This window comes from Leptodactylus fuscus, chromosome 3, assembly GCF_031893055.1.
Source record: "Leptodactylus fuscus isolate aLepFus1 chromosome 3, aLepFus1.hap2, whole genome shotgun sequence".
Classification (NCBI taxonomy): Eukaryota; Metazoa; Chordata; class Amphibia; order Anura; family Leptodactylidae; genus Leptodactylus; species Leptodactylus fuscus.
The window spans coordinates 107,357,543-107,381,602 of NC_134267.1; the positions used below are offsets into that span (position 1 = coordinate 107,357,543).

General features: G+C 45.3%; 1 pseudogene; it reads left to right on the forward strand.

Annotated features, from left to right (window-relative positions):
* Nucleotides 1–8,272: 8,272 nt before the first annotated feature.
* Nucleotides 8,273–8,388, forward strand: LOC142198772 (U6 spliceosomal RNA; annotated as a pseudogene).
* The last annotated feature ends 15,672 nt before the right edge of the window (nucleotides 8,389–24,060 follow it).

Below are 24,060 nucleotides of genomic sequence, written 5' to 3' on the forward strand. Positions count from 1 at the left end.
CCGAAGGATTAGATACAGGCGTCTACACACAGGCCCACACTCCAGAGGATTAGATACGCGCATCTGCACACATTTGTACACGCCATAGGATTAGATACACGCGTCTGCACAGAGTACCACATGCCGTAGGATTAGATACACGCGTCTACACACAATTCCACACTCCAGAGGATTAGATACGCGCGTCTGCACACAGTACCACACGGGGGAGGATTAGATACGTGCGTCTACACACAGTACCACATGCCATAGGATTAGATACGCGCATCTGCACACAGTACCACATGCCGGGGGATTGGACACGTGCGTCTACACACAGTTCCACATGCCGTAGGATTAGATACGCGCCTCTTCACACAATACCACACGGGAGGATTAGATACACATGTCTTCACACAGTTGTACACGCCATAGGATTAGATACACGCGTCTGCACACAGTACCACATGCCGTAGAATTAGATACACGGGTCTGCACGCAGTCCCACACACGAGAGGCTTAAATACACACTTCTGAACACAGTTCCACACACTGAAGGATTTGATACGCGTGTCTGCACACGGTTCCACATGCCTTAGGATTAGATACACGCGTCTACACACAGTTCCACACTCCAGAGGATTAGATACATGTGTGTGCACACAGTACCACATGAAGTAGGATTAGAAACGCGCGTCTACACATAGTTCCACACGCCGAAGGATTAGATACGCGCCTCTTCACACTATACCACACAGGGGAGGATTAGATACATGTGTGTGCACACAGTGTCACACTTTGGAGGATTAGATACATGCCTCTGCACACAGTATCACAAGCCAGAGAATTAGATACACGTCTCAGTACACAGTATCACACGGGGGAGAATTAGATTTGCGCGTCTGCACACAGTACCACACGGGGGAGGATTAGATACGCGCGTCTACACACAGTACCACATGCCATAGTATTAGATACGCGTGTCTGCACACAGTACCACATGCCGGGGGATTGGATACGCGCATCTACACACAGTTCCACACGCCATAAGATTAGATATGCGCCTCTTCACACAATACCACACAGGGGAGGATTAGATACACGTGTCTTCACACAGTTGTACACGCCATAGGATTAGATACGCGCGTCTGCACACAGTACCACATGCCGGGGGATTGGATACACGCATCTACACACAGTTCCACATGCCGTAAGATTAGATACGCGCCTCTTCACACAATACCACACAGGGGAGGATTAGATACACGTGTCTTCACACAGTTGTACACGCCATAGGATTAGATACGCGCGTCTACACACAGTACCACATGCCGTAGGATTAGATACGCGTGTCTGCACACAGTACCACGTGCCGTAGGATTAGATACGTGCGTCTACACACAGTTCCACATGCCGTAGGATTAGGTACGCGCCTCTTCACACAATACCACACAGTGGAGGATTAAATACGCGCGTCTGCACACAGTACCACATGCCGTAGGATTAGATACCCATGTCTACACACAGTTCCACATGCCGTAGGATTAGATACGCGCCTCTTCACACAATACCACACAGGGGAGGATTAGATACGTGCATCTGCACACAGTACCACACGACCGAGGGTTAGATGTGCGTGTCTGCACACAGTTACACACGCTGAAGGATTAGATACGTGTGTCTGCTCTAAGTATAACATGGGGGAGGATTAGATACGCACATCTGCACACAGTTCAACATGCTGGAGGATTAGATACGCATGTCTTCACATAGTACCACCGCCAGAGGATTAGATACGCGTTTCTACACACAGTATCACACGGGGAAGGATTAGATATGCGCATCTGCACATGGTACTACACGCCAGAGGATTGGATATGCACATCTGCACACAGTTCCATACGCCGGAGGATTAGAAATGCACATCTGCACACTGTACCACATGCCGTAGTATTAGATATATGCGTCTGCACACAGTTTCACACGCCGGAGGATTAGATATGCGCGTCTGCACACAGTACCATACGCCGGGGGATTGGATACATGCGCCTGCACACAATACCACATGCCAGAGGATTGGATAAGCAGGTCTGCACACAGTACCACATGCCGTAGGATTAGATACGTGTGTCTGCTTACAGATCCACACGCCAGAGGAATAAATACACGCATCTTCACACAGTTGTACACGCCATAGGATTAGATACACACGTCTGCATACAGTACCACATGCTGTAGGATTAGATACGTGCATCTACACACAGTTCCACACACCGTAGGATTAGATACGTGCCTCTTCACACAATACCACACAGGGGAGGATTAGATACATGCATCTGAACACAGTACCACACTTTGGAGGATTAGATACAGGCCTCTGCACACAGTACCACATGCCAGAGAATTAGATACACGTCTCAGCACACAGTTCCACATGGGGGAGGATTAGATACGCGCATCTGCACACAGTACCACACGCCAGAGTATTAGATACGCGCATCTGCACACAGTACCACACCAACAAGGATTAGATACGCGCATCTAAACACAGTACTACACGGGGAAGGATTAGATACAGCTTTACTCCAGATATCCATAACAACTAATCACAGGTTTTTCACTGACATCCAAAATGAGATACACATAATCACATGACGCTTATGGACATACACACAAACCACATACAAAATACATCAGTGCAAAATTGGACAATTCTTATGGGGCCACTACACAAACATAAAATGTAATATACCCGTGCGAAGCCGGGTCCTCCCTGTAGTAAAAATGAATTTCTGTCTGTCTGTCCGTCCGTCCGTCTGTCTGTCTGTTCTCTAATGCGAACCAAACGACTGGACCGATCTTCACCAAATTTGGTACAGAGATACTTCAGGTACCCGGGAAGGTTTAAGACGAGACTCCAACTCGCTCGGATGTACCGTTGCTGAGATACAGCATTCCAAACACAATGTTCCCCCCCCTGCAAGTCTTTCACTAATATTCCAACTGCAATACACACGGTCACTCCAAATGCACAATACAACACTGATATCCAAACTGAGATACACGCATCAGAGGATTAGATACATAGATGAGCACACAGTATCACACGCCAGAGGATTAGATACAAGTGTCTGCACACAGTCCCACACACCAGAGGATTAAATACGTGCTTCTGCACAGAGTTCCACACACTGAAGGATTAGATACATGCGTCTGCACACAGTACCACATGCTAAAGGATTGGATACGCGCATCTACACACAGTTCCACACACCAGAGCATAAGATAAGCACGTCTGCACACAGTACCACATGCCGTAGGATTAGATGCACGCGTCTACACACAGTTCCACATGCCGTAGGATTAGATGCACGCGTCTACACACAGTTCCACATGCCGTAGGATTTGATACGCGCCTCTTCACACAATACTACACAGGGGAGGATTAGATACATGTCTCTGCACACAGTACCACAAGCCAGAGAATTAGATACGCGCCTCAGCACACAGTACCACATGGGGAAGGATTAGATATGCACGTCTTCAGACAGTACCACACGCCAGAGGATTAGATCCGCGCATCTGCACATAGTACCACATGCTGTAGGATTAGATACGCGCGTCTACACACAATACCACACAGGAGAGGATTAGATACATGCGTCCGCACACAGTACCACACGACCGAGGTTTAGATATGCGCGTCTGTACACAGTTCCACACGCTGAAGGATTAGATACGTGTGTCTGCACAAAGTACCACACAGGGGAGGATTAGATACGCACCTCTTCACATAATACCACACAGGGGAGGATTAGATACGCATGTCTTCACATAGTACCGTCGCCAGAGGATTAGAAACGCATGTCTGCACACAGTTCCACATGCCGTAGTATTAGATACATGCGTCTGCACACAGTTTCACACGCCGGAGGATTAGATACGCACGTCTGCACACAGTACCATGCATCGGGGGATTGGATACATGCGTCTGCACACAGTACCACATGCCGTAAGATTAGATACGCACGTCTGCACACAGTTTCACTTGCTGGAGGATTAGATACGTGCCTCTTCACACAATACCACATTGGGAGGATTAGATACACGCATCTGCACACAGTACCACACGCCGGAGGATTAAATATGTGCATCTGCACACAGTACCACACCAACAAGGATTAGATACTTGCGTCTCAACACAGTACTACACGGTGAAGGATTAGATACAGCTAGGTATCCATAACAACTGATCACAGGTTTTTCACTGATATCCAAAATGAGAAACACATAATCACATAATTATGTGTACAAAATACACTAGTGCAAAATTGGACAATTCTTATGGGGCCACTACACAAACATAAAATGTAATATACCCATGCGAAGCTGGGTCCTCCTGCTAGTATATAATATAGACAAGTGTATACCCCACCAAAAAAATTATGAAAATGTAAAAAATGAAAGGAAATACCAGTCTGACAGGAACCTTTTCTATTTCATCCCACTTACTATGCTACATTGATTCTTGGTATAGTGAAATAGAGACCAGTAAAGTGATCATCACTGAACCTTTATACATAAAACTGTATGTTAAACTGTAAAACCTGCTCAGTTCCTCCTGCCCTTTGCCAAGCTTCTTGTAGATTGAACAGCATTTGTCATGTGACATATTTCTTTTGCATAGGGGCACTAGTGAGGGAGGGATCTTTGTTTTTGCCTGGACTTAATAGATGCCAATGGCAATGTTATTGTACGCCCCAAAACACATACTGTAACTTTAAGGGTATGTTCACACGGCGGAAAATGGATTCCGCGTGTGAACATAACACGTTGCAGCATTCTGCTCCGGATTAGGCCTGAATGAATTGGCCTAATCGGGAGGGAGTCTCGCGCCACGGATGCTGTGGCTGAGTCAGACGTGGCAAGATAGAGCATCTTGCTTCTTTTTTCCGCTACTAGCTAGTGGAAAAAAGAAGCAAGTGCCTCCCATTCAAGTCAATGGGAGCCGTTTTACCAGGCAGATTTTGAGGCGGATTCCACGTCAAAATCTGCTGCCAAAAAACTCCATGTGAACTAGCCCTTAGAGTTTAGAAATCACTGATTGGAAGTCTCTGCACAACCTGATGAATCAATCGGCAGCTAGGTTTTTGCTCCCTCTAAAGATCACCTGTATTCAGAATCTGAAAGTTGTGTGCTACAGTTATCACCAGAATAGTGAATCTGGGAGTCTCAAACAGTTTGGACCCTACATGAAGGTATTTGTTTTCTACAATTGCAATTCCTACAGTAATAATTTTTTTGGTGGTGGGTAGAGATTAGCGAACACCGTTCGATCAAATACAGATTTGATCGAATATCAGGCCGTTTGAGATATTCAATTACAATCAAATACAAGGCCGCAAACGCAGTAAAAATTCGTATCCCCTCCCACCTTCCCTGGCACTTTTTTTTGCACCAATAACGGCGCGGGGGAGGTGGGATAGGAACTACGACAACGGAGGCAGTGAAAAAAAAATCGGAAAAAGTAATTGGCTGGCTAATTCAGGTGACCTCCAATTTAGACGAATGGTGGATTTAACATTCGACTAATTTGGGACTCTGAACTATGTGACTATGTGAGACAGGGACAGATCTACAAGCAGGGTTAGCTAGGGATTATCTTTATTTAGGGGGGAATGTTACTCACCCAGCTCTTTGGGGCTCCATTTTGTCGGGATCCCTGTCAGCTTGTGATATGCGCGAGCTGACTTTATCCCATAGGAATGCATTGACCAGCGTTGATTGGCCGAATGCCATACAGAAGTACAGCATTCGGCTAATCAACGCTGGTCAATGCATTCCTATGCTGAGATGAAGCAGAGCTGAACCCTCTACACACTCAGCTCTACCAATGTAGCAATCCGATGCAGCAGCAATGAGTGTGTAGCAGGTCCAGCACTGCTACATTGGACACTGACCTCCCTGGTGTGGGCCTTTACCAAACACCCTTCAGCTACCTGGCTGGGACATACCTATCGTCCCAGACCACACCTTTCACTCTCTCACAGTCCCCATATAATATCATTACTGTCAGCAGTACATCTCCATTTACAGTGGTCTCCAGTACTGCTCTCAAATAAGCATCTTTTATGCTCCAAAGGTTTATTTGTTGGCTAATCGGGAAACCATTTATACAGGCCACCTACTGGGAATGATGACTCCAAGGACCTGTCCTTCCCAGAAAATAACCTAATAGTCTGGTTGTGTAATAGATCTTACAGAATAAAGTCAATAATGTTTGTCACTGGTTTGATTTTTATATTAACTAGGAAGAATTTACCCTGAGGCAGGATAGTATTGCTATCAATACAGCAACCTGCTTTTCTTGAGAAAGTGCTGTACATTTTGACCATTTTGTTTTGAAAGGCTGATGTTCAGCTTCAAATGATGTTACAATGGGTGTTAAATAGAGATGAGCGAACACTAAAATGTTCGAGGTTCGAAATTCGATTCGAACAGCCGCTCACTGTTCGAGTGTTCGAACGGGTTTCGAACCCCATTATAGTCTATGGGGAACATATACTCGTTAAGGGGGAAACCCAAATCCATGTCTGGAGGGTCACCAAGTCCACTATGACACCACAGGAAGTGATACCAACACCCTGGAATGACACTGGGACAGCAGGGGAAGCATGTCTGGGGGCATAAAAGTCACTTTATTTCATGGAAATCCCTGTCAGCTTGCGATTTTCGCAAGCTAACTTTTCCCCATAGGAATGCATTGGCCAGCGCTGATTGGCCAGAGTACGGAATTCGACCAATCAGCGCTGGCTCTGCTGGAGGAGGCGGAGTCTAAGATCGCTCCACACCAGTCTCCATTCAGGTCCGACTTTAGACTCCGCCTCCTCCGGCAGAGCCAGCGCTGATTGGCCGAAGGCTGGCCAATGCATTCCTATGGGAATGCAGAGACTTAGCAGTGCTGAGCCAGTTCTGCTCAACTACACCGTGTGCCGAGTGTGCAGAGTCTAAGGTCGGACCTGAATGGAGACTGGTGTGAAGCGATCTTAGACTCCGCCTCCTCCAGCAGAGCCAGCGCTGATTGGTCGAGTTCCGTACTCTGGCCAATCAGCGCTGGCCAATGCATTCCTATGGGAATGCAGAGACTTAGCAGTGCTGAGCCAGTTCTGCTCAACTACACCGTGTGCTGGTCAGCCCATCTGATATAGCAGAGCCGAGTGTGCACACTCGGCTCTGCTATATCAGATGGGCTGACCGGCACATGGTGTAGTTGAGCAGAACTGGCTCAGCACTGCTAAGTCTCTGCATTCCCATAGGAATGCATTGGCCAGCCTTCGGCCAATCAGCGCTGGCTCTGCCGGAGGAGGCGGAGTCTAAGGTCGGACCTGAATGGAGACTGGTGTGGAGCGATCTTAGACTCCGCCTCCTCCAGCAGAGCCAGCGCTGATTGGTCGAGTTCCGTACTCTGGCCAATCAGCGCTGTCCAATGCATTCCTATGGGAAAAAGTTTGTCACAAAAATCACAATTACACACCCGATAGAGCCCCAAAAAGTTATTTTTAATAACATTCCTACCTAAATAAAGGTTATCCCTAGCTATCCCTGCCTGTACAGCTATCCCTGTCTCTTAGTCACAAAGTTCACATTCTCATATGACCCGGATTTGAAATTCACTATTTGTCTAAAATGGAGGTCACCTGATTTCGGCAGCCAATGACTTTTTCCGATTTTTTTCGATGCCTCCGGTGTCGTAGTTCCTGTAGCTCCCCTGCGCTGTTATTGGTGCAAAAAAAGCGCATGGGAAGGTGGGAGGGGAATCAAATTTTTTTGGAGTTTGCCACGTGATGTTCCATTCGAATCGAACACATCGAACAGCCTGATATCCGATCGAACATGTGTTCGATAGAACACTGTTCGCTCATCTCTAGTGTTAAATGTTGTGAAAGTACTGAATATATCCATCAAAATTATGGACTTTGTTTTATTCAGATTGGGCATATTGAAGTTGATAGTGAAATTGGAAACTATCAGTAAAGAACCATCCAGTGGCTCTAGCAGATCTCATAGACAAGAATAGGGATTACTTTTTGCAGTGAATGTGAGTGGAGCAGAGCTGGGACTCCTTGACCTGAAATATTTATTATAGCTCACACCAGTTTTCTGGCTTGAGATACAAAGGAAAATGACACCAGTTCCTATCTAGCGTGGATCTCCATTGTGGCGCACAACCTGGTGCCTGAGTTATGTAAAGGATGGAGTCTCTTGATAAATCAGGCAGTTCTTGCGCCTACTAGGGCCTATATTAAAGCATCGACAGCACATATAGTAATATTGGAATGATACAGAAAAGAATAAGATGGCCCCTGTGCAAGGATGAAATGCAAATTGTATGTTGCATTGAAATAAATTTTGCACAGCAAAAGTGTGTTTGTTGTTTCAGCTATTTAGGTTATTTGTATGTGTGAGTGTGAGTCTCACTATGTCTGATCATTATATAACTCATATACTGCACTATTTAGCAGTTTCCCCCCTTTCCATATTACATCTGGAATCTGCAGTCCTTTCTGGACATGTCAGAGGAGACTACCCACAATACATGGCATGGCGAACTCTAGGTAGAGGAGAATGTGTTCTATAACTCTCTCTACCTCCCTCTCACTCAGAGACAGCCCCAGTAAGAGGTAGGACATTTACTGACATGAGTAAGTGTGTTAGTTGTGACACAAAGATTACATTATGACAATTGGTGGAGGACACGGGCATACAGCGGTTGCTAGGGGCAACGACACGTCCACTCCTTGCTGGAGAATTTTTTTTTTTTATGTCTTGGGTGAAGGCTGCAGCCGCTATACAGACCCAGACTATGGAGGAGATACTGAAACATCTCGTGCAGTCCAATGTGCAGCAACAGGAGACCAACCATTTGCTGTTGGAGCAGATTACACTCCTTAAAGAGACTGGTGTCACTAGCCTGCAGAGACCTGTGGAGCACAGAGATGAGAAGCGGGCTGTGCAAAGAGCTTTGCAAAAGATGACCCCAGATGATGACGTGGAGGCCTTCCTGAGTGTGTTTGAGAGAGTGGCCAAACGGGAGAAACTGCCAGCTGCTGACTGGGCAGACGTCATTGCACCCTATTTGACCGGAGCTACGAAATGGACAAGCCTGCCAGATCCCAGATGTACGACTTGATTCACCTGGTGAAAAAGTGGCTGGAACCAGACACCTGTACCCCTGCAAAGATGGTGGAGAAGGTGGTCCTAGACCGATTCATCAGAGCTCTTCCTCCTGCATATCAGTGCTGGGTTGGACATGGAGACCCCAAAGATGCCAACCAGCTCGTCAGCCTTCTGGAGAGGTACCTGGCGACTGAGGCTGAACACTGTGATGACCCTACAGCGCGACCATCCCCCAGAAACACCCGGCGGAGGGCACCTCCTGGTAAGACTGTTCCGTTATTTGAGAGCGGAGGGAAAAGAGCTTGTGATGGGTTTTCTAGGCAGTCCAGCAGCCCAAGAAGGGACATTCTGCTGGAGAAACCAGGCCTGGTACAGTGTTGGAGATGCCATGAGCGGGGACATGTTGCTGCACAGTGCCCATTCACCTCTGAGCCAATGGACTGTGACGCTGGTAGGCATCAATCATTATTTGCCAGATCTGTCTGTGCTGCAGCACTGGGACTAGAAACTGGGCCTCAGGTCTGCCAAGTTGTGGTGAATGGCCATTCTGTCCAGGTGTTGTTGGACTCTGGTAGCCTGGTCACTCTGGTGCATGCCAGCTTGATAGCTGGGGACTTTATCCAGGACAAACGTATGAGTGTTTGTTGCATCCATGGGGATGTCAAGGACTACCCCATGTCCAAGGTCACAATAGAGATTATAGTAGGATCTGTTTATTATGAAGTGGGTGTTGTAAAAACCTTATGCATAATATGATTTTGGGACGTGATTTCCCTTTGTTCTGGGATTTGTGGCGAAAAGGTACAACCACACAGCCAAAGGTAGAAACCCCGCCTACGCCCAAAGTGCATGAGGAGGGCAACACCTTCCCGTTACAGGTCCTAGCTGGAGAGGAGGATGATGCCTCTTCCCCAGCTCCTGAGCCTAACATACCTGAATTAGAGGTCTCACGGGATAATTTTGGTACTGCACAGTTGAGAGATCCCACTCTTGCTAATGCTCGTGATAATGTGACAGTTGTTAACAATGTGCCTCAGGAACCTGATGCTGACCACCAATTCCCACATTTTGCTATGAATAATGATCTCTTGTATTGGGTTGAAAAAAGTAATGGGGAAATTGCGGAGAAGCTTCTTGTACCAAAGCCATACCGCCGTATGATACTTGATATGGCCCATAATCATGTGCTTGGGGGACACCTAGGGGCAGGGAAAACACAGGAGAGGATTCTCCAAAGATTTTATTGGCCAGGCGTGTACAGGGAAGTGAAGGACTATTGTGCGTCCTGTCCTACGTGTCAGGTACATGCCCCAGCCCCACATTTCCGTAGTCCCTTGGTTCCCCTGCCCATCATTGAAGTGCCTTTTGAAAGGATTGGTATGGACTTGGTTGGTCCAATAGTCAAGTCAGCTAGAGGTCACCAATATATTCTGGTTGTCTTAGATTACGCGACTCGCTATCCTGAGGCGGTTCCCTTGCGTAATATGACATCAAAGAGTATTGCCCGTGAGTTATTCTATATATTTTCAAGGACAGGCATACCTAAAGAGATACTGACTGACCAAGGCACCCTGTTCATGTCAAAGGTGATGAAAGAGCTATACAAGCTGTTTAAAATTACCCACATACGGACCTCTGTGTATCAGACAGATGGGTTAGTGGAGCACTTTAATAAGACTCTCAAGCATATGTTTAAAAAGGTGGTAGAAAAAGATGGTCGTGACTGGGATTGCCTGTTGCCATACCTGATGTTCTCTATTAGAGAGGTTCCACAAGCGTCTACAGGTTTTACCCTTTTGAATTAGTCTATGGTAGACACCCCAGGGGCCTACTTGATATAGCCAAAGAAACCTGAGAAACAGAGGCTTCCCCATATCGTAGTGTCATAGAGCATGTAGCTCAAATGCAGGACCGTATTTCAACAGTTATACCAATTGTAAAAGAACATCTGCAAAGAGCACAAGAGGCCCAAAGCAGAATTTACAATCGTTCTGCTAGAGTCCGAGAATTTAACCCAGGGGACAGAGTCCTTATTTTGGTGCCAACTGTGGAGAGCAAGTTCTTAGCGAAATGGCAAGACCCATATGAAATTGTGGAAAAAGTAGGGCCAGTCAACTATAAGGTTCACCAACCAGGGAAAAGGAAGCCTTTTCAAATATAACATGTGAATTTGATTAAGCCCTGGAACCCGAGGGAATCCTTGGTGGCCTCAAATACAGAGGTGGGTGATTCGTTGCCACCAATCCCTCCAGTCCGCGTGAATGAGACCCTCTCAGTGCCCCAACAACAAGAGGAAAAAGAGTTCCTGCAGAAAAATAGACGCAAGTTCTCTGATCTACCAGGGCGTACACACCTTATAGAGCACCATGTAGAGACAGAACCTGGGAGGAAAGTAAACCTCAAACCCTACAGAATACCAGAGGCAGTGTCAGCTGAGGTTAAACGTATGTTGCAGTTAGGTGTAATTGAGGAATCCAAAAGTGAGTGGTCTAACCCAATTGTATTGATACCAAAGCTCAATGGTACTTGGCGGTTCTGCAATGATTTTAGAAAATTGAATGAGATTTCCCAGTTTGACACTTATCCCATGCCCAGGGTTGATGAGTTTATTGAGAAGTTGGGTAATGCCAGGTACATAACCACACTGGACCTGACAAAAGGTTACTGGCAAATACCTTTGTCTAAAGAAGCCAAAGAGAAAACTGCCTTTGTTGTTCCGGAAGATCTGTTCCAGTACAGGATTATGCCATTTGGTTTGCATGGAGCTCCTGCTACCCTTCAGAGGTTGATGGATGAGATCTTGCGGCCACATCGTGACTACGCAGCAGCTTACCTGGACGATGTGGTCATTCATAGCCCAGACTGGGGAAGTCACCTCTGTAAGGTGCAGGCAGTACTGGACTCCATAAGTGAGGTAGGCCTTACTATCAACCCTGAGAAATGTGCTTTAGGGCTGGAGGAAGTCAAGTACCTGGGTTATGTCATTGGCAAAGGGGTAATAAAGCCCCAAATCAATAAAGTGGAGGCAATACAGAACTGGCCAAGACCGCTAACCAAGAAGCAAGTCATGGCATTTCTTGGCATTGCGGGCTACTATCGGAGGTCACACTTATCACTGAAATATACTAGGAGGACCCTGGTATACTGTATAAAACTTAACCTTTAATGAAATAAATAATTAAAAGTATCAAAACACGAGTGGTCACTATTTCTTGTCACACTCCGGACCAACAAAGTTGCCGTAGCAGATGAATATTTGCCTATAGACTTTGGCATAACATTCCCACTCACTACACCTTCTGAGGGGAACAGATTACACTTACAGAGGAGGGACTCTGGCTAGCTCCCATCAACAAGTAAAGCGTGTCCTTTGATTAAAGGGTCGGCAAACCTTACTGGCATATAGCCTATGGAATCAGCATAGCTTACTGGCCCTTCCTCCCTGTAAATAGCATGTCATAGCAAATCTTATGGGAGTTCAATATGATAGCGTAGGATTCCAAATGAACCACTCAGTCTTCTCCAAAGCACTCGCACCTGAGGATACTGGCCTAATGCCACACCGCCGGCATCAGAGCGGTCACGCTGCGGTCACGCTACACAGTTTTATCTATTGTTGCAGTGAATACCCTGAGACAGCCCCTGATGATACTTTGAACAGTGGAAACGCGTAGGGCAGAACCATGATGACAGGGCTATTTAGTTACATGTCAATAGTAGCTTCTCTATGGGGAGTTTAGTGGATCCAAATTCAGTTTTTCATCTAGCATGAGTCCTGTTGGTGTGGCATTAGGCCAGTATCCTCAGGTGCGAGTGCTTTGGAGAAGACTGAGTGGTTCATTTGGAATCCTACGCTATCATATTGAACTCCCATAAGATTTGCTATGACATGCTATTTACAGGGAGGAAGGGCCAGTAAGCTATGCTGATTCCATAGGCAATATGCCAGTAAGGTGCGCCGACCCTTTAATCAAAGGACACGCTTTACTTGTTGATGGGAGCTAGCCAGAGTCCCTCCCCTGTAAGTGTAATCTGTTCCCCTCAGCAGGTGTAGTGAGTGGGAATGTTATACCAAAGTCTATAGGCAAATATTCATCTGCTACGGCAACTTTGTTGGTCCGGAGTGTGACAAGAAATAGTGACCACTCGTGTTTTGATACTTTTAATTATTTATTTCATTAAAGGTTAAGTTTTATACAGTATACCAGGGTCCTCCTAGTATATTTCAGTGATAAGTGTTTTGATAGGTGGACACAACATCTTTAGGTTCAGTGAGTTTATTGATGTAGAACACAGGCCAGGGAAATTATTGGGAAACACTGATGTCCTGTCAAGGGTGCATTGTATGATGGCCACAAATGCCCAGCCCTCCGGTCTGGAGAAGGGGGGGGGGGGAGATATGTAAGCCGATGGCTGGTCAGATAATGGAGGGGGTGTACATCTCACCCAAACTACTCAGGTGGGTGAGATGAGAAAACTCCAGGAATGTTTATTCTCAGCAGACAACTTTCGTCTGCTGAGTATTTTGGTAAATGCTCAGTATTGGGCTGGATTTTTAGGAATGACAGGTAGGATTGGTAGTGGGACCTGTCATTCTACCCCCCTCCAGTCCACACTTTGTGGATGTTCCGGCAGCGACTCAGCTGCAGAGAGTCTTCTCGTCAAGGAGGCTTAAGAAGTTGCTCCAGCAGCAGACATTAGGCAGAGCTTGGCTGGAGAGCTGACAGAGAGGTCATATTTTTGGAGCTGTGTCACATACTTATTCATCCCATTTTAAGTCTTGAGTTTAAAAGGGAACTATCAAATTTCCTGATTAAATTATGTACAATAAACCAATAAATTCAGTTTACACAAGCTGGTTCTGTTCTCTGCTTTTTCATTATGACATTGCATTCAAAAATCATTTTATTATTGTTCCTAATTAAACAAATATAAATTAAACTAAGGGTGAATTCACACTGAGTAAACGCTAGCTTATTCTGAACGTAAAACACGTTCAGAATAAGCGGCGTCTAAAGCAGCTCCATTCATTTCTATGGGAGCGGGGATACGAGCGCTCCCCATAGAAATGAATGGGCTGCTTCTTTCACTCCGTGCAGTCCCATTGAAGTGAATGGGGAGTGCCGACGTATACGGCAAGCTCTGCTCATGCCGGAGCGTACACGCTGGCACTCCCCATTCACTTCAATGGGACTGCACGGAGTGAAAGAAGCAGCCCATTCATTTCTATGGGGAGCGCTCGTATCCCCGCTTCCATAGAAATGAATGGAGCTGCTTTAGACGCCGCTTATTCTGAACGTGTTTTACGTTCAGAATAAGCTAGCGTTTACTCAGTGTGAATGCACCCTAAAAATGTTCCAAGTTTTGTTTCTGATGACTACTACAAAGATATTAGTTGCTTGTGATTCGTTCTCCTTGGTAGCAGAATACACAGATCCTTATTTTATCTATACCACAGAACAAAGTAGGGAAGTACAAATATTACTAATATCTTGGAATCTATAATAACTCCATAATAACTCCAATAAGAGGTAGAGACTGCATTCACCCTGAACAGCTCCATTTCCTCCTGAAGATTGTCAGGCTAGGTAATAGATTAATGATTAGAATGACTTGTTTCTTTGGGAAATAGGTGGAGTAGAAATCAGCCAAAGCAGAGAAGACAAATTTAACCCTTAAATACTATCATGATGTCTATCATAATGATATGTGTATGATAGTTGTGTATTATTGACACCATGATAGTACTTAAGGATTAAGATGATCAAGGATTATCGGGCAATGGTTGAGACTGAAATGAAATCTATCTAGAGATGGGAATTCTAAGGGTGGGCATGGCCTTGATGATGATGATAATGATGATGACAATGATAAATTGGGAAAGATGATGATGACATTACCAATGATGATTCTCTTATGGATAGGACCTGACAACCAGGTCGAGGTGACAAGGTGATGGAGAGGGTTGTGGCAGTGGTGATAGTAACAATTCCAGCCATTGCAACATCCTGCTGAAGGCAGACTGAGGGAAATCTAGCAGGGTGGAGTTGGTGGCACTGATAGTGGTAATGGCAGACATGTTTATGCTGATGCTGGTGGCAGCAACTACATACAGTCAACTGGTAAATCCATGGCAATGTGCAAGATCAACAAGCAGAAACTTAGCTATGGTCATGCAGGAACAAATGTAGGATTAACATCTCTACATAGTGAAAAAGGCATCATTCTCTTATTTGGAAAAATAGATTTGACAGTAACACTGGCAGGGAAAGTGAGTAAGGCTGTTCTCCTACTCCTGCCTGTGATCTTCCTTGTAGGCAGGCCACATGTAACCTAGCATATGGTCATCATCGTTATCAACAACACCAACTCCCACTCCTCCTGTTTGACATGTTCATAAGAGAACATGTGGCCAGGAGACAGTAATATGCTCTTATCTGTCAGTTGTGCCAGTTTTGCCAACTGATGGCATGCACTCAACCTTGATGGAGGATACCTAGCTGCCATTATTTCTTTAGGATAACTGGGAGCTATCCACCTCCCCTGGATCCTCATTTCTGGACTATTTCCCACCGCCATCTTTATTACGGAAAGCCATTGCTTCCACTCTTCTCACTTTTTCTCCACCCTCACTTCAAGAGAGTAAGCCATGCTGCCTGGATAAGAGGAGCCACACAGCAGAGGACCTGCTTCACTGTATCCTGAAGTAAGCATCCTGCTGGAAGGCTTCTCACCGGAGTGGAGCAGAGTGGAGGATGCAGTGATTTTCATGATGGTGGTCTTGGACCATGCCCTTGGACCCTGAATTAAGTTGTGTCTGTAGCAACAACACCTGGTGAACTTAGAGGATTTCAAAATGTTCCTGAGGATTCAAGGGCTAACTACATCTACGACAACTTAGTACATTACGATGACCAGGGCCGGTTTTAGACAAAATGGGGCCCTGGGCAAAATTAAAAGTGGGGCCCCACTTGTACATACAACATAGTCACATTCTGTTAATTCAATGTGCTGTAGTGCCTATCACTGGTACTTACAGGGGTGTTCTTAATGTCTTTTAAGTGGTTGTTTGTAAATTTGTAAGTTTTATTTTTTTTGCCTAGGCAAACTAGTTGCTTGTGAGCCTTATCTTTAAAGATCAGGTGCAAAAGTAACAAGGCTCATGCCCTTCCTCACACTAGAAAATATTTATATACATACAGAGTTATCAAATAGGACTGCTATACCAGGACTAAATACTGTCACATCACCCGCTGACCGCTATACCAGGACTAAATACTGTCACGTCAGCCACTGACCACTATATCAGGACTAACTACTGTCACGTCACCCGCTGACCATTATACCAGGACTAAATACTGTCACGTCAGCCACTGACCGCTATACCAGGACCAAATACTGTTACATCAGCCACTGACCATTATACCAGGACTAAATACTGTCAGGTCAGCCACTGACCGCTATATCAGGACTAAATACTGTCAATTCACTGTCAATGTCTTCCTGGCGCCGCCTTGTGTGGCTGCCTGTGTTACAGCTGGTACAAACTAAACTGATCTTTCTCTATCCTGTCCTTTTTCTTCACTTCTTTTCTATTACTATAAGGAACATTAGTATAAGAACTTACCATGGGCTGGAATTTGATGCAGAAAGACTTTTTAAGAAATCCTTTTTGATCCTTTTGTTTGAAGTATGCCTCCACACATACAAGGAAGACTGGTTTACACTAAGGAGACACTATTACACCTATTAGGAAGGGGTCACATGGAAAGGGGTTTCTTGACAGTTAAAATAATCCAGTGAAACCACCAACTGACAGGAACCAACCCCCTCCTAAGTTATTTTCACTTATAGGGACCAGGTGGAATATAGGGTCCTGGGTGTGTATGTGTTTGTGTAGTGGGAATATTAAGAATGAATTTTAGCAAATTATTTAATAAAAGTTAGGTTTTAGCCATCAAGTAAGGGGTACCCTTTGTGATGATTGAGACACTATTACACCTTAGAAGCATGCTCTCACCATCCCCCACGAACTAATAAGAAAACTTAGAAAACGCGGAAAACGAGCCAGCATACTGAAAAGTGAAGAAAAAAAACGCAAAAAGCATGTGATTCCGTCCATCATTATGGGGAATGTGAGATCAATTGTGAATAAGATGGATGAACTGACAGCACTGACCAGACATCAACAGGCGTTTCGTGAGTGCAGTATGATGCTGTTTACAGAGACTTGGCTTACTGAAATCACTCCGGACACACTTGCCTCCGTGGAGGGCTTCAAACTTCTTCATGCGGACAGGACGCTGGAGAGTGGTAAGCAAAAAGGAGGAGGGCTTGCAATGTTTGTGAATGAGAGATGGTGTAATCCAGGACATATTGTAGTTAAGAAACAATTGTGTGGAAAGGATATTGAACTGTTAGCCGTGAGCATGAGACCTTATTACCTGCCAAGGGAACTATCACATGTTATCGTACTAGCTGCATATGTTCCCCCCTCTGCAAAAACTGATGCTGCCTGTGAAGTCCTCCATGCTGCTGTGAGCGAGCTGCAATCATCTCACCCCCATGCCCTGCTCCTAGTGTCGGGAGATTTCAACCATGTCTCTCCAGCATCTACTCTACCAGGCTTCACACAGTATGTAACCTGCCATACAAGAGACAACAAAACACTGGATTTGCTCTTTGCCAATGTAAGGGATGCATATAACTCATCTGCCCTACCGCCCCTAGGCAGATCAGATCACAACCTGGTACATCTGCGACCCACATACACTCCACTGGTGCGCAGAGAACCGGCGGTTACCCATACAGTGAAAATTTGGTCAGAGGGAAGTGTCGAGTCTCTAAGGGACTGTTTTAATATAACATTATGGGAAGTGTTTCATGACTCATTTCCAGAGGACATTGAGGGACTCACACACTACATAACAGACTACATTAATTTCTGCGTGGACAGCACGGTACCAACTAGAAAGGTGAGGTGTTTCTCCAATAACAAACCATGGATCAACTCTGAAACTCTTCTCAAGGAAAAAAAAGAGAATTTTTAGGTCTGGGAACAAAAATAGCCTGGGGACGGTGCAGAAACAGCTAAGACAATTAATCAGAGAAGGGAAAGCCAACTACAGGCGGAAGATGGAACTACAGATGGGGGAGGGTAGAATCTCGGAGGTGTGGGACAGCCTTAAGCCAATATCAAGACACAAGAAAAAGACAGGGCATCGAACAGTAGGGGACAGGAAGTGACTTAACAAGCTTAATCTATTCTTCAATAGATTCGACTCCAAGCCAATGCTCCCTCCACCAGCATGTCAGCCAACCGCCCTCCCCTCACACACCAAGACCCAACCCCCACCGACCTGTGGTCAACTGCAATCTGACTATCTGATCCTGCAGGAGTCTCTGGTGTGTCGGGAAATGAAGAAGATTAAGGCAGACAAAGCTGGAGGACCTGATGGTATAAGCGCAAGAGTTCTTAAAATGTGCAGTGACCAGCTAGGTGGCATTATTACGCACATGTACAATATGAGTCTAAAGCTGGGAGTGGTACCTCGACTGTGGAAAACATCTTGCGTGGTACCAGTCCCAAAGAAACCCAACCCGATGGGCTACAATGACTACCGACCTGTAGCACTGACATCCCACCTGATGAAGGTCCTAGAGAGACTGGTCCTGACACACCTACGCCCCCTAGTGAGCTCCGCTCTGGACCCCCTCCAATTTGCCTACCGGCCGGGCATTGTGGTGGATGACGCCATCATCCACCTTATTCATAGAGCTCTTTCTCACCTAGAGAAACCCGGGATCACTGTGAGAATAATGTTCTTTGATTTCTCCAGTGCGTTCAACACCATTCAGCCAGGGCTACTGAGGGAGAAGCTGAACCTTGGTGGTGTGGACCACCACCTGTCCAACTGTCCAACAACTACCTGACAAACCGACCTCAGTATGTGAGAGCCCAAGACGGTGTGTCTGACACTGTGATCTGTAGTACGGTGGCACCACAAGGTACAGTTCTTGCCCCATTTCTCTACGGTACCGGGACCGATAGCGCTTTACACCGGGCACAGATCGGGAAAGACGATAGTGCGCTGAATTCAGCGCACTGTCAGCTTTCCAGCAGTATATACACTCACCGGCCACTTTATTAGGTACACCTGTCCAACTGCTCGTTAACACTTAATTTCTAATCAGCCAATCACATGGCGGCAACTCAGTGCATTTAGGCATGTAGACATGGTCAAGACAATCTCCTGCAGTTCAAACCGAGCATCAGTATGGGGAAGAAAGGTGATTTGAGTGCCTTTGAACGTGGCATGGTTGTTGGTGCCAGAAGGGCTGGTCTGAGTATTTCAGAAACTGCTGATCTACTGGGATTTTGACGCACAACCATCTCTAGGGTTTACAGAGAATGGTCCGAAAAAGAAAAAACATCCAGTGAGCGGCAGTTCTGTGGGCGGAAATGCGTTGTTGATGCCAGAGGTCAGAGGAGAATGGCCAGACTGGTTCGAGCTGATAGAAAGGCAACAGTGACTCAAATAGCCACCCATTACAACCAAGGTAGCCAGAAGAGCATCTCTGAACGCACAGTACGTCGAACTTTGAGGCAGATGGGCTACAGCAGCAGAAGACCACACCGGGTGCCACTCCTTTCAGCTAAGGACAGGAAACTGAGGCTACAATTTGCACAAGCTCATCGAAATTGGACAATTGAAGATTGGAAAAACGTTGCCTTGTCTGATGAGTCTCGATTTCTGCTGCGACATTCGGATGGTAGGGTCAGAATTTGGCGTCAACAACATGAAAGCATGGATCCATCCTGCCTTGTATCAACGGTTCAGGCTGGTGGTGGTGGTGTCATGGTGTGGGGAATATTTTCTTGGCACTCTTTGGGCCCCTTGGTACCAATTGAGCATCGTTGCAACGCCAAAGCCTACCTGAGTATTGTTGCTGACCATGTCCATCCCTTTATGACCACAATGTACCCAACATCTGATGGCTACTTTCAGCAGGATAATGCGCCATGTCATAAAGCTGGAATCATCTCAGACTGGTTTCTTGAACATGACAATGAGTTCACTGTACTCCAATGGCCTCCACAGTCACCAGATCTCAATCCAATAGAGCATCTTTGGGATGTGGTGGAACGGGAGATTCGCATCATGGATGTGCAGCCGACAAATCTGCGGCAACTGTGTGATGCCATCATGTCAATATGGACCAAAATCTCTGAGGAATGCTTCCAGCACCTTGTTGAATCTATGCCACGAAGAATTGAGGCAGTTCTGAAGGCAAAAGGGGGTCCAACGCGTTACTAGCATGGTGTACCTAATAAAGTGGCCGGTGAGTGTAGAACTGCATGTGCCCGATCTGATGAAAGGTCCTCTTTAAACTTACCCCCCACCCTACATACACACACACACACACACACACACACACACCATAGTGCCCCTTTCCTGGCCTCCAAAAGGTATAATGCCCCATTTACATACACTGTAATGTCTCAAAGTAGCCTCCAAACAGTATAGTATCCATTTTATATATCCAAATAAAAAAAATATCCAAATCAAAAGATACAATAAAAATGGAAGCCAGGAAATTTACCTCAAGACTTAAGCAAGCAAGAAAAATATATTAGTCATTAAAGTCCTTTATCCCAGGTCTCAAGAATGCAACTGGAGTGCCTAATACAGAAGGCAATTGTGATATTGCATTGTTGACAGGGCACAACATGGTTACATACTGCGTACCTCGCAATGTTAGCACCACTAAAAGTGGACATTAAATAAATAAATAAATATAAACAAATAAATAAAACATTGGCATATATATGCATGACATGTTGTGGATGCTAAAGGAAATTTGAAAATGGTTTCTTCCACTTAAAGAATAACTTTATTTTCCAATCTGTGTGTTTAAGGATCTGTTCGCATGCAAGTGTTGAGAGGGGGGGATGGGGGTAAAATGGGAACTTGCCCAGGGTCTGAACTCAATAAGAGCTCCCTCACTGTTTCCAACCATACAACTCAAAAATTCTCCTATATTAGACTTTAGCATAACAGGGTTGCAGTGGCAATTTGAACTGTTCAATCCCTATTTATGACATACACAAACCATAGCTATACACTCACCGGCCACTTTATTAGGTACACCATGCTAGTAACGGGTTGGACCCCCTTTTGCCTTCAGAATTGCCTCAATTCTTCGTGGCATAGATACAACAAGGTGCTGGAAGCATTCCTCAGAGATTTTGGTCCATATTGACATGATGGCATCACACAGTTGCCGCAGATTTGTCGGCTGCACATCCATGATGCGAATCTCCCGTTCCACCACATCCCAAAGATGCTCTATTGGATTGAGATCTGGTGACTGTGGAGGCCATTGGAGTACAGTGAACTCATTGTCATGTTCAAGAAACCAGTCTGAGATGATTCCAGCTTTATGACATGGCGCATTATCCTGCTGAAAGTAGCCATCAGATGTTGGGTACATTGTGGTCATAAAGGGATGGACATGGTCAGCAACAATACTCAGGTAGGCTTTGGCTTTGCAACGATGCTCAATTGGTACCAAGGGGCCCAAAGAGTGCCAAGAAAATATTCCCCACACCATGACACCACCACCACCAGCCTGAACAGTTGATACAAGGCAGGATGGATCCATGCTTTCATGTTGTTGACGCCAAATTCTGACCCTACCATCCGAATGTCGCAGCAGAAATCGAGACTCATCAGACCAGGCAACGTTTTTCCAATCTTCAATTGTCCAATTTCGATGAGCTTGTGCAAATTGTAGCCTCAGTTTCCTGTTCTTAGCTGAAAGGAGTGGCACCCGGTGTGGTCTTCTGCTGCTGTAGCCCATCTGCCTCAAAGTTGGACGTACTGTGCGTTCAGAGATGCTCTTCTGGCTACCTTGGTTGTAACGGGTGGCTATTTGAGTCACTGTTGCCTTTCTATCAGCTCGAACCAGTCTGGCCATTCTCCTCTGACCTCTGGCATCAACAACGCATTTCTGCCCACAGAACTGCCGCTCACTGGATGTTTTTTCTTTTTCGGACCATTCTCTGTAAACCCTAGAGATGGTTGTGCGTGAAAATCCCAGTAGATCAGCAATTTCTGAAATACTCAGACCAGCCCTTCTGGCACCAACAACCATGCCACGTTCAAAGGCACTCAAATCACCTTTCTTCCCCATACTGATGCTCGGTTTGAACTGCAGGAGATTGTCTTGACCATGTCTACATGCCTAAATGCACTGAGTTGCTGCCATGTGATTGGCTGATTAGAAATTAAGTGTTAACGAGCAGTTGGACAGGTGTACCTAATAAAGTGGCCGGTGAGTGTATATACTCATAGGTTAGCTATCTGCTGAAAGCTTGTTCATCCAACAGCTATCTCACCCGATTCCCCCATACACAGTGGGCTTAGCTGAGTGGCGCATGTGTCCTTAAAGGGATTCTACTATTAGTTTCCCTTTTTGAACTAAAATCACGTTGGAATAGCCTTAAGAAAGGCTGACCACTATACCAGGACTAAATACTTCTCTCCTACCTTTTTTTACCTATTATTCTGATCCGCGCCACCGTTCTGGTGTTATTTAATTTTTTGCCATATGCAAATAGTCTTCAGAAAGCACAGGTGGTGTTCCCCTTTGCTGAAAAAGCACAGTGGTCATCCCCTGTGATGTCCAAAGTCTCTCCAACTACGGTTCTTTCTTGTTCCACTGACGCCTCTTCGCCACGTCATCAGCCACAGGAAAATGGTCGAACAGACATGCGCAGTTGGCTCTTTCAGCTGAAGACGCGGCCTATAATGCGGTGAAGAGGCGGTCAGGAGCAGAAGATGGAGGCATCGCTGGATAGTCTTCCGACAGCAGAGTAGACACCCTCTGTGCTTTTTGTGCAAACGGGAACACCTCCTGTGCTTTCTGAAAACTAATTTGCATATGGCGGAAAAAAAAACTGGAACAGCAGCGCAGATCAGAATAATAAAGACAGGAGAAGAATAGCCTTTCTTAAGGCTATTCTGATGTTTTCTTAGTTCATGTGCCATAGGATAGTACCTGTAGCGCTGCTTATAGCTGTATTCAGAGGTCCCTTTACTCATTTATTTTTGCAATTAAAAATACCAGAACCCCTAAAAACCATAAAAAGTTTGTTTTATGTTTGGATCTATTGCTAAGTAGATCCATCCTGCATTATGGCTCATAACAATGTTGTGAACACTGCCTTATACAAACACTGTAGCATCAATGTGTCTTGTATATAATGTATCAGTGTCAGATATGATGTTTTTGAAAATATTTCATTATTTTTATTTTTTCGTTTTTAACAATCTTATTTAATCATTTTTGTACACTGGGGTTCGGGGTAGAATAAACTATATGATTCTTTTCTCCCTGCAATGTACTCTCCTATATAAGCTCTCAAATAAATACTGCCTTTGGAGACACAACACTGAGTGCACCGTTTTTACTATCTGGTAATAAACAATTAATATTTTCGGTTCTCTGTGATTCACACAATGCAGATTTGTTGAAAATTCATTGCATATATCTGATATGGTCTATTTCTGGAGAATCCACATGGATTTCTGCAAGTCTCATTAAAATAAATGAGACCAAACTTTCTGCAACAAATCTGCCAAGTGTGACTATGCCTATACAACTACCGGCATTTGACTGTGACTAGCGGAGCTAATTAGAGTTATGGCAAAGAACTATTGGATATGATCATCTGTATTACATATGTCCAGGGTAATGGAATATGTGTACATGTTATGCAGATATACATGTTGGGTGAAATTTATCATTCCGTTTTACTTGATTCTGCATTGTTGTAATTTGAACCAAATGTGTCAAATGTCACAAATGTTTGATAACGTGTGTGACAACCCTAACTAT